Source organism: Ambystoma mexicanum, chromosome 13, assembly GCF_040938575.1.
Source record: "Ambystoma mexicanum isolate Mex_15411 chromosome 13, UKY_AmexF1_1, whole genome shotgun sequence".
Classification (NCBI taxonomy): domain Eukaryota; kingdom Metazoa; phylum Chordata; class Amphibia; order Caudata; family Ambystomatidae; genus Ambystoma; species Ambystoma mexicanum.
The window spans coordinates 676,419,189-676,436,517 of NC_090938.1; the positions used below are offsets into that span (position 1 = coordinate 676,419,189).

The 17,329-nt window shown below is 50.7% G+C and overlaps 1 protein-coding gene across 1 annotated transcript in view; it reads right to left on the reverse strand.

Moving 5' to 3' along the window:
* The window catches only part of FBXO47 (F-box protein 47), a 1,436,412-nt gene that overhangs the window by 940,740 nt on the left and 478,343 nt on the right, over positions 1-17,329 (reverse strand). The window lies entirely within an intron of this gene.

Sequence of the window (17,329 nt, forward strand, 5' to 3'; positions counted from 1 at the left end):
TATTCTTTGGGAGTAAAAGACCAATGGTTACTTTCAGATTACTTTTGGTAATACAAGGGCAGTCAGCCCTTCCAGTTGTACAGTGACTCTTGGAACAAATCACATAAACAGCCAACTGGACAATGTACTTTTTGGTGAATAGGGAAATACTTATTCTAGGTGCAGTAGAAACCTATAACCAACCTAAGGATGTAATATACAATTACAGATGCTTTGGAAATCAGGGAACCCCAGCTTGAGGTAAGCAATAACTCTGGTAACTTGTTTTGGATGGCACACAGCTAACACAAGGTAAGTAAAACCCACATACTTTAACTTCACAATGAAGGGGAAAGTAAAACCCAATGTCACACTTTACTGAATAGTTATTCTAGGCAGGCAACAACCTAATGTAGACTTATTAAGGACAGGGTAGCAGCAAGTCAGGGCAAGCAAGAACCAGTTGGGGGACACTCATACAGTTATCCTAACAGGACTAACCTGGTGATAACAACAGTTGGAGGACACTCATACAAATACCCTTCAGGAATAATCTGGTGAAACCAACACATTACTTTTGTAAAGAGGCACAACCTAATCACAGGAGAGTAAAATACCTTTACATCTACTTTCTTTTAGACTGGTAAAACAGTGGCTAAGGAAGAAAAGATGTTAACCATACTTTTAAGAATAGTGCATCACACATTCAAGATCAGTAAGAACTTTTGTGACTGTTCACTCTGAGAATTACAGTTACCCACCAACTCTTTACAAGTAAGTAAAAAAGGTGATTTTTTTTCTAGGCAGAAGTCCCAATCCCTTCAAAGTCTTTCCCTTATTCTTAGAGCATGAGTGTTCTCAGTGGCAGAAGGGGGGCCACTAGGAGTAGTAACCAACAGGCAGTGTTAGAAGAATAAGTTCTTTAGTAGCAAAAGTCAGAGTTCCTTAGGAAAACTGGCAAAGAGGTGAGTACTTTACTTCTAGGGTTAGAACAGGGTCTAGATGTTTCCCAGATGACACCCCAGCAGGATTCTAGCAGTGGGACTGGGTGCACTGGACGAGGGACCTCCCAATCACAGAAAACACCCCAGGACTACACAGAAATCCCAACAGGCTTAAGGTAAGTATATACCCAAGCCAACACAGTACCTCAGCAATGAAGAAGAGATTGCAGCAGGAGAACTTCAGGGACTACAGGCAAATACCCGGTCAGTGGATTCCTTGTCCTGGAGACTGAACACAAGACCTCAGAAGGGACTTTGTAGCAGGGATCGATGAAGAAGGCTCTAGGCAAGATTTCTCTCACGGCTGAATGCGGTTCTGCGGGTTTGGAGCCTTTTCAAGGAGCACAGAAGAAGACAGAAAATCGCGGTTGAATTCTCGTCGTTTAAAAGGTCCAGCACTCTTGTGAGGGGACTTTTCAGACTCGATTCGTGTCTCTGGAGATACACAAGGATGCCCACGAAGTTTCAGCGAGATTCGGAAGACCGTGCACCGCACAGTGGCTGGAGGTCCCAGGGTTTTGGGGTATTGCAAGAACGCAAGGTCGCAGTAACCGGTGGGATGGCTCAAAATGCAGGTCTTCTTGAGTGTAGTGGGTCTCACCATGCTCTTCGGTTCGGGTCGTCGTTTTCGGAGACTCAAGGTCGATTGGAAGGAAGGGCTGCAGCAGGCTCCGGTTACACAGCAGGCTCTCCGGTCGCTGGAAATCATTCCCGCCACTTATCCTTCGTCATCCTCTTCGGTTTTCTATTCCAGTGGTCGACATGACTTCAGCTTCCAGGTTTCCAGTATTTATCAGGAACTACAGCACAACCACAGGCGGCTGGTTGTCCAATCAGGACAGCCAGCCCCCCACTAGGATTTGTCCCAGTTGAAAGAAGGCGTAAGACAAAGCATGAGGGAGTGTTGGACTCCTCCCCCACTTCCTGTGCTTACAGACTGACTGGAGCCTCGGCGGGTTGTCCAGGGGACTCCTGCCAAAGACAAAACTCAAACAAAGGAATTTCCCACCCTGGATGTCAGGGGAAGGAACAAGAAACGACAAGAAACACTAAAATGGCAGAAAAAGAAGACAGGGGCCATTTTGGTAAAATGAGCACCCTTAGGTGCCTTTACTGCAGCTGTGATTACAGCCCGCGTTAAAGGTGCACCAAATTAGTAAAAGGTATCACTGCCACCAGCCATTAAAGGTAAGCTTGTCACTGTAACAGAATTGTTACAGTTTTAATGTGAAAGGGGATACATTGTATCCCCCCAGCACTCCACATAAGGTGAAGTGTGCTGGTTTCACAGAATAAAATGTAAAAGGGATCCAAAGATCCTTTCTACCCTTGGGAACTGCAGTTCACTCAAGGTTAGCACAAGAAAGTTAAATGGGGAGCCCCTAGGGCGACCCAGCAACAACAGGCACTTATTGCCAATAAGTTGTTAGACAGGATAACTTTAAAAAGACACTATGGAGAGTCTTAAAAATGGCACCCATAAAAAGAGTTAAAGATTAGGTGAGTGTGGAAAAAGGTTCCCACTCACTGAGGTATTAATGAAAAATATCCCACTAGAAAAGGAAAAAAGTTCTGGAGTTGAACCAGGAAAGGAAGATTTACCAGCTCTGTGGAAATTTTACCTAACAGTCAGGCCGGGAATCCCTGGTAAAATAAAAAACAGCTTCACTTTCACTTGCAAACTGTATTTCTCCTCTAAACCAATCACTGTCCTCTCAGTGATAGAGCCCCCAGCCAATGACAGTCCTTTCACTAATCCCCTCCTCTGGCAGCCATCTTCAGATTTTTACTGCACGTTTCAGTGTTGGGAGTCCTTGAGTTTTGCTCCGTGAGCTACTTTTGCATTTTTTTGTTTATCGACAGAAAAAGTTTCTATTTATGTCAAAAAAGAGCACCTGTGCTCATCTGTCCATCTTCCAACAGTGGGGATCCGTTTGTCAGTGAATTTCAGCGCCCCCCAAGGGTGAGGATGTTTGAAGTTTCCAGAAGGCCATCGGGCCAACTCCACACCTGAAGCCATAACTGAGGAGAAGAAGGAAGGAAGATCCTCTTTCAGGCCCCGCAACAGATGCGGGCTACGGAACGTGTTTGTGGAGAACAAACACCTTCAATGCCTCTACTGTCTTCACCTGGACCACAAGGAAGGAGAGTGTGAGATCTGCCTCAGCTTCTCCAAGAAAATGAAGGATCAACACAGTAGACTGTCGGCGTGGCTAACCGCTAAGGTCTCTGCCTTGTGCCGCGAGCAGGGTCATGCCTCAGCCAGGACCGTCCGCTCTGAGTAGCGGGCTTCAAAGTCCTTTGAGGGTGCCCCAACCGTGGCGGCCCAAGACAATGCCAGGCACCACAAGTCCAGTTCCATCAGGTTCACTGCGCAAGTGGGTCCCGCGATGGACAGGCCGCGATCAACATCACCATCCGCCTCCATCGACAGCGATTGAGGTCCTCCTCAAAAAGGAAATCGTCCAACCCGGCTAAGCTGCGGGAGAAGCCTGAGAAGCCAAGGATGGTGGAAAAGGCAGCCGACTTGCCCAAGAAGGCCTAGGCGGCTCAGGAGAAGTCTTTGTCGATGATTGAGCTAGTGGCGGCTGTTCTCAAGGAGTCTGAAAGGGGGTGACCCCATGAAGGTAACCCCAAAGGCGCCCAAGGTGTCCCTGCCTCCGAGGCATGAAGCCTCCACAGTGACTGTGGCGAAGCCTGCTAGCACGCCGAAGAAGAGGATGCCGTCTCCTAGCCCGGCTCCGACCCCTCTTGGTACAAAAGAGGTGGAGGGGCAGGGGGAGAAATCCCAGGCCAGCCCCAAGACATGCCCCTGGCCATAGAAGTTTTGTCCATGGACAACGAGAACCTGGAGTCCCTACACAAAGTCCACAAGGATGTGGAGGATGACGACTGCGGCAACGCCAGCGACGATGGCACGAGGCCTAGTGTTACGATCACGCCAGCGGAGCCGAGGGATATATCTCTGGACCTCCTATCGACCCTATAGACTTTTCTGTTAGAAATCCAGAAGAGGATGTCGAAGCGTTTGGCTCCTGTGACCTCCGATCAGCCTCCAGCTAAGAGGAGGACGCGTCAATCGATGCCCCCGTTTCAGCCTCCACATCTGCATCGGGTGCCCTCCCCCCCGTAGGACACAGGGACAGTTACAGCCACGGCGACAACATCGTCACAGAGGGTGAATCTCCACAGTCGACAGCGTCCTCACCAGATGAGGTGGGGTCGTTCCATTACATGGTCGCCAAAGCTTCCGAGCTTTTCCAGCTTACGCCGGAGGAAACGAAGGAGGGTTTCCTGTACCAGAGGCGCATGGCCAAAAGGAAGACCATCATGGCGGTACCCCTTCTGGACAACGTGCGGGAGGAGGGCCTGGCCCTCTTGAAGAACCCTTGCAGGGTTTCGGCCAAAAGGGATAGGCTGAAGAAAAGGTACCGGGTGCTGGAGTCCGCACCCAGGTGCCTACGGTTGCAACAATCGCCGGACTGTTCGACAGAGATAACCTTTTTGGGAAGGTCATCAACGAGTCCCTGCAGGCCATCAAGGCGGATACAGAGACGGCCCATGCCCTGGGCACGCTCCAGCAACACTGCTCTTCCTTTCGCTCCTCCAGAGGGAAGTCAAGCAGATTGACAAAAGGTTTCTCCTCGTCTTACCACCAGCCCTGCAGGTCCACGACCCAGGAGACCCACGGAGGCCGTTGCCAGGCCTACGGTTGAGGTGGTCGGCACCGCTGTCGCCCTCCAGACAGGATGCCGGTACCAAAGCAGGACTGAACCGGCCAGGACGTCGGGCCCCCACCTGTGCACCCCGGTGGGAGGCCGGCTGACGGGATTCGTCAGCGAGTGGGAGAAGATCTCCACCGACAGATGGGTGCTGGACGCTCTCACCTACGGACATACCCTGGAGTTTCAGCGCAGGTGTACGCAGATCTCTCTGATGGCCCAGAAAGAGCAGCACATCCCTAAACTCCTGGAGAAGGAACGGGCCATGCTGCGAAAAGGGGCAATAGAGCTGGTCCTATAACCATGCAGGGCTCTGGAGTCTACGCCAGATACTTCTTAGTCAAAAAGAAACCCAGGGTTGGCGCCCCATTCTAGACCTGCGACATCTCAACAAGTACTTCAAGTCCCATAGGTTCAGGATAGTCACGTTGTAGCGCGTGCGCGGGCAACTGGAAGAAGGAGACTTCTTGACGTTGCTGGACCTGGAGGACGCCTACTTCCACGTCCCCATTCACAAGAAGCACCGAAAGTTCCTACGCTTCGTAGTGCAGGGACGGCACTACCAGTTCAAGGCCCTCCCCTTCGGCCTGAAGTCAGCGCCCAAAGTGTTCACGAATTGCCTGGCACCGGTGGCGGCCCATCTGCGTCCACCGAGGATACACGTGTACCCGTACCTCGACAACTGGCTCATTTGGGATAGTGAGCGAGAATTAACCGTCTGACACACAGAGACGCCCATCCAGCTGCTAACGGATATAGGATTCACCATCAATTATCCTGCCTGACACCACTGCAGAATGTGCTGTTCCTAGGAGCCAGACTCAATACGGTCTCCTGTCCAGCGTCACCTTTGGAGGAGAGGGTAGCGGGCATTGTGGTGAAGGTGCAACGGCTGTTGTCACTGACGACCGCCACAGTGCGGACCATCAAGTCACTTCTCTGCATGATGTTGTCTTGCATCTACCTTATCCAGCTCTGCAGATTACGGATGCAACCTCTTCAGGAGTTCCTGGACGCTCGCTGGATACGTGTCCAGATGCTTTGCGGACAAGATGCCGCTCAACAAGGAGGTCCGTCAGGCGATAAGGTGGTGGGGAGTTCACTTCAACGTCGCCCGGGGAACAGGGTTTCGAAGTCCCACACACCAGGAAACAGTCAACACGGACGCTTCCCTGGAAGGCTGGGGTGCCCACACCGGACGTCTGCACGGCAGAGGCCTGTGGCGGACAGAGGAGAAGGATCTTCACATCAACATCCTGGAGCTGCGGGCAGTGTTCTGGGCCTTCAGTCATTCCTCCTGTCTCTGAAGGGCAAAGTGGTGAGGATCTTCACGGACAACACCACCACAATGTTCTACATCAGGAAGCAGGGGGGCACTCGATCCCCAGCGCTCTCCAAAGAGGCCTTGTGGCACTGGGCCATCGGACAAGAGATGTTCCTTCTCCCCTTTCACCTGGCGGAAGTCAAGAACACCATCACTGACTCCCTCAGCAGGGAGTTGCGCTCCTGCCACGAATGGGAACTGCGACAGGAGCAGGTGGACCGGATCTTGTGGAATGCATCTTCATCAAGTGTGGCAGGCCCCAGATCGATCTGTTTGCGACAGCGACAAACTCCAAATGCCAGAGGTTCGCCAGCAGATTCCACCAACTGAGGAGCCTGGGGGAAGGCCTCCTTCCCGTGTGTAGGCCTGTTTCTGTACGCGTTCCCACTGTTGCCTCTCCTGCTACGATTGATAAACGCACTCAAACAGTGCCGATGCAGGATGATACACATCACCCTGACGTGGGTGAGGCAGATTTGGTACCCGGACCCTCTCAACCTGTCGGCGTCACCTCCTGTCAACTGCCAGTAGTCCCGGACCTTCTCCCCAGAGAATGAGGCGCAATCCTGCACCACGACCCCGGATCGCTGAACCTGAGGCCTTGACTCCAGCATCCGTAAAGTTTGGAGGATTTGAATTGCCAGCGGACTGCAGGGAAGTCCTTGCCAAGGCCAGAGCGTCGTCGACTCTTAAGTGCTAGGGTCACAAGTGGAAGCGGTTCGCTATGTGGCGCCGGTCGCAGAAGATCACCACTCTGATGGTAACAGCCCGCAGATTCTTCCATACTTGTTGTCCTTGGCCAAGGAGGGACTGGCACACGCCTCTATCAAGGTGCATCTGGCGGCTATCTCCTGCTACATCATGTATCCAGGAAGATCTTCTCTGTGGTCTCACCGTCTCATCAAAGAGTTCCTCAAAGGACTGTTTTGATCTTTCCCACCGGTGAAGGCTCCTGCCCCGGCGTGGGAACTCGACGTAGTGCTGACGAGGCTCATGGGGGCCTCCTTCAAGCCTATGCATCATGCCCCTCTCAAGTTCCACTCATGGAAAACAGCTTTCCCTGTGGCCATCACCTCTGCCAGGAATTTGTGTGAGATCCAGGCCCTATCCTGCAAACAGCCAAATCTGACTTTCCACAAGTCAAGGGTGGTGCTGCGGATGCACCCCTCTTTCATACCGAAGGATCCGTCGGAATTCCACCTCAATGAGCCTTTGGCGTTACCTGTGTTTTTCCTGAAGCTTTCGTCACCGGTTGAAAGGGCCTTGCACTCGCTGGAAATTGCTCATGCACTGAAGTTCTATATGACACTTACAAAGTGTTTTTGGAAGACTTCTCAACTGTTCGTGAACTTTGGTCCTGTGTACCATGGGAAGGCATTGTCCAAGGGCTTCCATCTCAAGGTGGCTCTCCGGCTGCATCATGCACTGTCATCGGATGGCGAAGCGACCGCTGCCCGGCCGTACGAGAGCCCACTCCACCAGAGCGATGACGGCGTTTCTGTCTGGTGTGCCCCTGCTGGACATCTGCAGGGCTGCTACATGGAGGTCCAGGCACAGCATCACAAAGTTCTACTGCGTCGACAGGGATTCCAGGGAGGAGTCCAGAGTTGGCCAAGCAGTACTACGCAACCTGTTTGCTTGAGGTGAGTCTGTTCAGAGGCAAGAGTAATTGCTTCTGTTGAGCCTTGGCACCTCCCGTGGCTGAGTAATGTTGTACTGCTATGTATTTGTTATTCATGAGCATGTGAATCCATGCCAGACCCCGTGCTGGAGAAGGAACAAGTTACTTACCTGTAACTATTGTTCTCCAGCATGGGTCTGGCATGGACCCACATACAAACCCTTCCCCCTCTTCTTGGTCATGCTGCCACTTCATGTGCTTACCAAATCTGAGGATGGCTGCTAGAGGAGGGGCTTAGGAAGAGGACTGTCATTGACTGGGGTCAGTATGACCCAGAGGACAGTGATTGGTTTATAGGAGAAAGACAGTTTGTAAATGAAAGTGAAACTGTTTTTGGCTTTTACTGAAGATTCCTGGCCTGACGACAGGGAATATTCATTTTTAATTTTATTTATTTTTTAATTTTTACATTTATAAAGCGCACAATGCAGCCGTTGGGCATCGTGGCGCTGTTACAAACAAGCTTACTTAGTTACAGAAGTGAATACAAAAACACACAGCGTGAAAATATAGCTGAGTGCTGTCCAGCTGCGAGGGAGGCTGATGAAATGTGCTGCTCTTAGCTTTGCTTTGCTACAGACTTTGGGCTAGGATGCCCTCCCAATAATGATTTGGAATTATACGTTAGTCACTACGGTGAGTAACTGATAATTACTCTTACGTCCCGACCCCTTTCCTCCGTACTGCATGGGCGATTACAACTGAGTGTAGCCCCAGGGTGGAGAGGAGACCTTCCTTAAGCAAACAGGTTTCTAAGAACCACGTGTCCGAAAGCCACATCTGATCTAGAACCGGCATCCAAACGGTAGTTCTTGCAGAAAACCGAATGGGTGGCCCATGTGGCCGCCCTGCTTATGACTTGCCAGGGGACATGCCGCTGGAAAGCGATGGCCGCTACCTTGGCTCTGACCGCGTGGGCGTGCATGTTCGCCGGCAGTGGCTTGTGCTGTCCCTCGTAAGCTTCTTTGATGGCCAAGACCATCCAATGGGCTATGGAGGCCTTAGAGGCCTGATACCCTGGTCTTGATTCGCCAAAGGTGACAAAAAGTGCGTCCAACTTGCGGAAGCCCTTGGTCCTGTCCAAGTAGAATTTCAGGGCACGCCTGATATCAAGGCAGTGCAGAACTCTCTGTGCCTCGTCTTTGGGCTCAGCAAAAAACGTAGGTAGCACTATTTCCTCGTACAGATGGAATGCAGAAGGCACCGTGGGCAAGAATGCTGGAGGGCAAGAATGTTGGGTGTGTCCGCAGGACTACTTTGTCCCTGTGAAACGTAGTATATGGCTCTGAGGTGAGCAGCGCCTGGGTTTTGCAGATTCTGCGAGCCAGGTTGAGGCCGACTAGCAAGGCCGTCTGAATGGTGACCAGCCTGATGTACGCGGATGTCATTGGTTCAAATGGTTTGTGCACCAGGGCACCCAGAACTATGTTGAGGTCCCACACGGAGTGTGGCCTCTTGATGGGTGGGTGGAGCCTGGCGAGTCCCATCAAATGTTTCCTGACAATCGGGTTGGAAGAGGAAAAAACCTCCTCCTCCGAGTTTCTGTACGCCCCAATGGCTGCCAAGTAAGTGCAGCAAGTATTCACCTGTACGCCTGAATTGTTCGAGGTGCGCCGAGAAGGACAGCACATCATCCAAGGTACGTGCACGGGGGTTGATAGCCTTAGAGTCTGCCCAGTGGCAGAACCTGGTCCACTTGCTTGCATACTGGGCCCTGGAAGACTTGCTCCTGGCGCTCTTTATGATCTCTAGATTAGCCTGGGAAAGGCTGAGGTGACCTAGCGTGACCTGTCCAGAAACCACGCTGTGAGGGCTAGTTTCTGTGGAGCGGGGTGGATGACCCTGCCCCCTGCTGCGCCAGAAGATGTGCTGAGCCTGTCGGGAGGCAAATGGACGGCCTCTCCGAGAGGATGAACAGCTAAGAGAACCATGGCCTGGCCGGCCACCACAGTGCTATAAGAATGACGCTGAGGTGGCGAGATTCCTTGATCTTGCATACCACCTTGTGTATCAGTGGTGTGCGTGGGAAGGCGTATGCGGTCATTCCGTCCCAATGAATCTGGAATCCGCTGCCCACGCAGCCCTGACCTTGACAGGAAGCGAACAGTTGGCACTTCCTGTTATCCCGGTAGGCAAAGTGGTCCACCAGGGGGTGACCCCATTTGTAGAAGATTTCCTGCAGTACCAGGTTATTCAACTGCCACTCGTAGTTGTCCGCACCCAGTCTGCAGAGCCTGTCTGCCTCCAGGTTGGATTCCCCTGGCAGGTGGACATCCGTGAGGTAGATGTGGTTCTCCAGGGCCCATTCCCACATGCTGACTGTGAGCCTGCACAGCGGGGGGAATCTGGTACTTCCCTGCTTGTTGACATAGAACATGCCGGTCGAGTTGTCTGTCTGAATGAGGAGGATCTTTCCCTCGATAACCGGAAGGAAGGCCCTGAGAGCCAGCCAGATCGCCTTCAGTTCCAGCCAATTGATGTGGTATTCCTGCTCCTGCCGGGTCCAGGTGCTGTGGACGCAGTGGTTGTCCAGGGTGGCCCCCAACCCTCGAGAGAGGAGTCCGTGGTGATGGTGACCTGCGGGGTAGGTTGCCGGAAGGGTTTGTCCAGCCGCAGGTTGTCGTCCCTGGACCACAATGTGAGGTCCGGGTGAAGTGATGGAGGAACGTTGATCATCTGTGACTGAGAGCCTCGCTCCTGGTTCCAAGAGGCTGCAAAGTGCAGCTGTATCCTCATCCTGAGTCTCTTGTGGGGGACGGCCAAGGGGACTTCTGCCATGAGACCCAGTAGGTGTTGGTACCAGGCCGAGGTCACATCTCTGCTGAGGAAGTGCGTGCTGGCCCTCTTGAGAGCCGAGATCTTGTCCTCCGAGGGAAAAACTCTCTCGGAGCATGTGTCCCAAATGAGACCCAAGAAGGCCAGTCTCTGCGTGGGCTGCAGCTGGGACTTCTTGAGGTTGAGTGAAAACCCTAGCTTGTGCAGTGTGTTCATGAGAACGTGGGAAGTATGGTGCATTGCTTCCGGAGATGTCGCCGTGACAAGCCAGTCGTCGAGGTATCGGTAGATGTGGTGGCCCTGCAACCTGAGGAGGGCCGCCACTTTGTTCATCAGCCTGGTAAAGACCCTGGGTTCCTGAGTTGAGGTCGAAAGGAAGCACCTTGTATTGAAAATGGTAGCCCATGACCCTGAATCGTAGAAAGGAACGATGGGGCTGCCAGATCGGGACGTTTAGGTACTCGTCCTTCAGATCCAGGGAGCACATCCAGTCTCCCTTGCACAATGTTTCCGCTATCAAAGCTGGCGTAAACCATCTTGAATTTTTGTAGACGTAGGGAGAGGTTGAGGGTGGAAAGGTCCAGCACAAGAGTGCTGTCCCAACCTATGGGAGTGGGGGGGAGGAGGGAGGAGAGGCTGGTATATGGAGGTGGTACCCCGTGGAGACTACAGAGAGGATCCAGGGGTCCACGAAATTCTGGCACCAGAAATGTGCATGGAGGGTAAGCCTGCCCCCCACTGGAGACACATGGACCCAGAGGGGCGTGTCATGCCTTCTTTCCCTCTGAGGCTGTTGCAGAGGAGGGGGATTGGAAAAAGCCCTTGCTCCCCCCCCTTTTTGTTGCTTGCACCGATGTTGAGTCGGCCAACAGTCAGGCTGCCTGGACCTCTACTCTTGGAAGCTGCAGAACCCTCCGTATGTACGCCCCTTGTCCGAGCTCTGCTGTGACTGGGTGTGGTCTTTGTCAAGATGGATAAAGACTTGGCTGTTTGTGAGCTGTGTTTCTTTTTGGCCAGCTCCTCGTCCGTTGTGGAGTGGAAGAGGTCACCCCCTTCGAACTGAAGATCTAAGATGCGATCCTGGCCATCTGGGTGGAACTTTATAGAACGGAGCCAGGTCTTCTCATGTCCGTGGCAATGCAGATGGCATGGCCAGAGGTGTCAATGTCGGCCACGGTGGACTCCATGATGTCCTGTGCCACCATCTTGGCCGCCTTGAATCGTGATTGGCTCTGTGTCGGAAGCTCTGGGAGGAAATCCGCAATTTCCCACCGGAGCCTCTGGTTAACGGCTGCCAGCATGACATCCGCGTTGGTTTGATGAAGGTGCAAGGACGCGCTGGAATACAGCTTATTCCCGTACGCCTCTAAGATCTTCTCCTCCTTGCCTAGCAGCGCCACAGAGGAAGAGCCTGAGGACGACTGAGGCTTGGAGCAGTGATGCTGCAGCGATCACCGAGTAGTGTGGCTGAGGATGGGCCGATAGCAAGAGTATATCCCCCTCCTTCTGCCTGTACTTGGAGCCCAGGTGTTTATTCACCGGCTGGACTGAGTGAGGCTTGAGCCAACCCTTCTTGGCCAAGGCAACTACGTCCTTCTGCATCAGGATCCCCGTTTTGGTCACGGGGCGTAGCGTAAGGACTTCTGCAAGGACCCCCTCTACTGGTTGCTCCACCTCGGGTTGAGGAAGGCCCAAGTACTCTGCCAGCCCTGCAAGACATTTGTGGAAGGCCTTGGCTGAAGATGGCGTGTCGGGGTCCTCCTCCTCACCTGTGTCCGCCTGAGGGTCCTGTAGGTCAGGGACCGGAGGAGGCTAGTTGGGAGCCGGGGGCTGCGGAGTGGAGACCGGAGCCGGAGGCTGTGGCGGAGGCTGTTGCGGAACCGCCTGGACATGAGGCTGAACAGGGCCGAGGGGTGCCTGTACCGGATCCTGCGGCACCAGAGCCATTGGCGGGAGCACATCCCTGATGGCGTCCCTGAAGAAGTCCCCATCTGAGGAGATTTCATGAGCCCTAGGAACTGTTCAAAGAACCTGTGCTCGCTGGCTGGAGTGGTGGTAGGTGATATTGACGGGGTAGCGAGGGGCTGCTGGAGCCGATGTGTGCCCTTCCCATATGGACGCAGCGGGAACCTGCCTTGCGCGAAGGAAGGGTTAGCTGTAGGCCACATACCTGGTTGACACCAGTCCCACCTTGACACACGTTCCTCCACCTGCTGCCTTCACTGGAGAGGCAACGGCCGGATGTCGGGATTTTCTGGCACAGTAGCCAATTTGTCAAGCTGTCTTCCACGTGCCTGTGTCGTGTTGCTCGGCTCGCTGGGCCCCACCCCGTCCAGGACTCTTGAGTGTGGATCATGGGGCCTACCCTGTTCCTCAGGACGAGGCCCGGTAAGCATTTCGCCCACGGCAGATCTGCCGGTAGAACTTCGTATAGGCGCATCGTCGGACATACTAGGGCGTAGCCACTCGGGTGAAGAGCCGGTAAAAGAACCTTCCGGTCCCTGTTGCCGTCGACCCGGAAAAGGGGACTGAGGTGTGGCGGAGTCAGGCCAGCGCATGCTCCCAAGACCACACCCCCACGTGCCTCTAAATTTAAAGGGGAAGAAGGTTTTTTTCTGGTGAAAATGGTTCCTTCTCCCGTCCCTATGGAGGAAAGGGGACGGGACGTAAGAGTAAGTGGCAGTATACCAGTAGTGGAGGTTTACCATTTGCCGCTCTCAAGAAAAGAAAGGAGAAGGGTAGTTCTATCGGACTTGATAAGCAACCTGATAGCATAACCCATGCTCCCCCAATATTCCTGGGAAGTCTAAACGCACCAGGAAAAAAGTGGCTCAGACAAGGAAACAGCTGTCTAAACAAGGGGGCTATTGACCAGTTCGCTAATCAATGAGAAAAGTGCACTGACGTCCACAGCCCCACAATCCATTGAAGGTGAACGAGCACCTGGTGTAAGTGCAACTACCCAACAAAAGGAAATCACCCATAATCGATCTACTCCAGAAAGGGGTGGTCCAGGTTGGATGATACTTTAAGCAGTGACAAGGAGAGCACTGTTTACAATGATGCAACACAAAAATAAATAAATCTAACATTATATATCGATCAAGCACTTATGCCACAAACAGAGGGAAAAGTGAGCTAATTGAGCTGTGCTCCTCCATTTCCCAATTATGGGTTCTAGTCATGGAGGACTTTCGAGTTTGTAGAGCCTTTAAAGGAATGGTTTGGTCAGAAAATATTATTGTCCCTATGGTTTGGCCATGTGTTTTTAACCGTAAGTCGATCGATCGTACAAACATTTCCTATGCACCTCACCCGAGTTTTCTTCTCTTGAGCACAAGCGAAATCAGGCAGCAGGGCACAGCCATCTTGTGATAATCTTATCACCTGCTGCATCGCCCTGGGTGACCTGTGTTTGTGGCACTAAATCATATCCCCCGCTCCTGAGCCTGACATCACCAAATCCTTTATATTCTCTGCCTCTCTCTGTGGCGTTACTGGGCAGCGTAGCCAAACGCGCCCAGTCGTCACCTACGCGACTAGACGCGGAACCCAGAAAACAACACACATCGTCTCACAGCACAGCGCGTCACAATTAGGCATATGAAACTGCACTTTAAAAGGAAACAGCAAGACTGTACAATTGGTAAAGAACATTTATTTCACATTAAATGTTTCGATAACATTCGGCGTCTGAAATCATTGTTCAAAATGGGAATTATTTCCTTTGCTCTCGATCCGCAAATCCACAAATGTTTATCGTGAGTCACGCGCTGTTTGTTTTTTTGGTACACAGGGTGTTCGTTTTGTCTAAATGAAGCACTTTGGTCGCACAGTGAATTGCAAAGCTGGTGCATGAACTTAGCACTAGACCACCGTAAAGGTTATGTTGCTCCTTATCGCTGGTACCGCGTACGGGCATACTGGACCTTGTCTGTCGTCCCAAAAGACGGTTAAGTAGATCCAGTGATTGACATGTAGCTGCATCTGGCGGTTGAAGAATCCATCGGTCGGGGTCTGGAATAGATGACAATCGCAGAATGGCACGATGTACCTGTTTGCAAAACATAAAAATAGAAATGTCTCTCAGTAACCGATCTTTATTACAATTAATCATTTTCTTTATTAGCCCAGAGGTGACACAATGTGAACCGAGAGAATACAACGTGGAATATCAAAGTACTCCGCTATTTGCTTCCGAGGATAGTGCAATGGAGTATGTTGAGCTCTAAACGTAATGCGTAAACTGGGGCAACAATTCGAGGTGCACAAACAATGTAATGATTTATTAGCGTAGAACCAGGGAGAAACGAGTGGTGGTCTACATGCGTCTTGATGCTGGCCTGCCCATGTGCCCGGTAGATAGCCCAGCACACAAAGGTTGTACTAGCACTTCATTGCAATATGCCACACAGAACGAACAAGTACAATGTGACCCAGCAATAACGGGCAGCTATTCGTATTTCGACTGGTTCTGGTATAAAATCGTCTAAAGCGAAACTTACATTATTTTCGGCATTTCCATTCTCTTGGCGTAATGCAGACTCCTCCGTTCGTGCCAACGAATTTTCATAAACTGAACTTATATGTAACTAGGTCCAGTTTCGGAATGGGCAACCTTATCATATCATACGTTATTACACCCCCCCTTCAATTCAATCCCTTTCGGAATGGTCCCTACCTCTCAAGGTCAAAAAAATAATAGCACCTTATACTGTGCGCGGGACGCGTGGGTCTCCCAGCTCCGAAGCAAAAAATCAAAGCTGTTGACCTTCACTCACAATGAACATACTTTCTTACTTTGCAACATCCAATGTCAATGCATCCATGAGAACATTAATTTTGAAGGATGAAAAAATTGGGGGCTGTCACTGGTCATTGTTCGTTGCGCTGCTCTGGTGTATAGGGGAAACTTGCCAATGACAGAATGCCCCCTACTCTCAAATTATAGTCGATGTAACACAAAAACAGAGTCGAAATGTGTCTAGTAATAGGCCCACCTGTGCTTACCTCATGGCCTCCTACCCCATGGCATGTTTTCACAGTCAGTACTCCTTGCGTGCCTAGAATGTTTTGTAGCCTAGGCCTAATCCCTTTTGTGTGACGAGCAGATATTCAGCTGTTTGTTTGGGTAACTTTATGGCAAGGCAACTGCCAAAACCCAAAGATTCTTACACACTGTTATCCATTGGTAATGTACACAAAAAATGAAGGTCACACAGTAGCTCGACTAAACTGTGAAATGTGAAAGCAATCGTAATAATTGTACTATTTTTTTAAGAAGAGGATTAGGTTTGAAAAGACAAATTGCATACTTTATTTGTACAGTTTATAAAAACATTTTTGGCAAAAGTAAAAACAGATGGTAGTAATTTGTACCGGGATTTGAACGATTGAACGAGCTCTGCTTTGGGTGGACATGGCATGTTGGCAATGTTTTGTGGCAATGTATGTGTGCTCTGAACAGATTTGTGCGCAATTCCATGAGTATGCATCTCTACGACATTACCAATAAGATCTTTCACAAAATCGAATTACATTTTGTCATATACTGGTTTGACAACCCTTTTTTTGCTTCTTTTCGTAAAGGCCATGGTGTATCGAAGCATCCCTAAGTGTCCTGCAGTCTTAATTGTTCCCGGCCTACATTCTCGTTATGCGCCAATACCGCTAGTAAAGTCCTAGATTTCATCCGTTGGATGCCGAAATGCAATCTCTTTGGCCTGTACTTTAGGCACATATTGTGGAACACCTCCAAATCTCCTGTGTGACAGAATTCTGTGAGTCCCTTCAGATCTCTTGATAAGAGTTTTATCAAACACAATCAAGGGCTTTGTGTGGAGGTGAAGATGAGATCAAACAAAGAGTAAGCGGGCACCACCTGGTAAATTCACTTCAAGTCGAGTAATTCATATATAAGAGATCTCTGCTTCGTAAAAACAACAAAACGTTTTCCAGGAGCTGGCTGTGATGAGTCTGGAGACACCCTGACTTAAAAAAACATGCGAGGACGGAGACTAGATTGCAAACCCAGTCACACAGCCGCTCTCCACTGTACCCAAACCGGGTTATGAAATTAATTGTTGAAATGTTCAAAATTATTAGAACCTAATATATAAATGGAACATGGCAAATTTCAAAAATTGTCAGAGTCCTTGTTGTGTTTCAAAAAATTATATTTTATCAAAGACAATTCTTTCCAAGCAAGGTCACTAATTGATTCGTAGTGAGGAAGCAGCTAGCACATCTCTTGTTTAAACAGACTTATTGCGCGAATGCATTTCGGAGAATGCTCTCCTTCGTCAGGGCAAGTCTATGTTATTGCAAACATATACAATGTACTTAAGTGAAAACAATCAATGTAATGAAATAAAAATAAACATAGTAACATACCAAACGTAGGTAGATTGAGACGAGGATTGGAAAAATCAAGGACAGTTTGCCTGTTGGTCAGTGTCTAATCAAATAGGAATGCCGTTTACCTGAAGAGTGTCAAGCTCGTAGGTAAAGAATCAGTACTAATGCCGTACGTGAAGTCACAAAGTCCATTCGGGAGAACGCCAGATTAACTCAGGGCAGGAACGCGTGTCACGTTCTGTGAATTTATATGGAGTATGAATCAAACCGTTCCAGCACTGAGTGCTGGATTCTCAAAAGTAAAAAAAAGCTGCGTAATGCAAACCTGTCGTGTCTGTGCTGCTTGCAGAGCTGCGGCCGACGCCAAGTCAATCAATCGCAACGCTGTGTAACGCCGTTGCCATGGTAGCGGTGCTGTTAAAGCCTCGTACTCGTATTGCGTCAATGTTTGGCGCGTTACGGTTCAACGGGGACTGACCACTGCAAA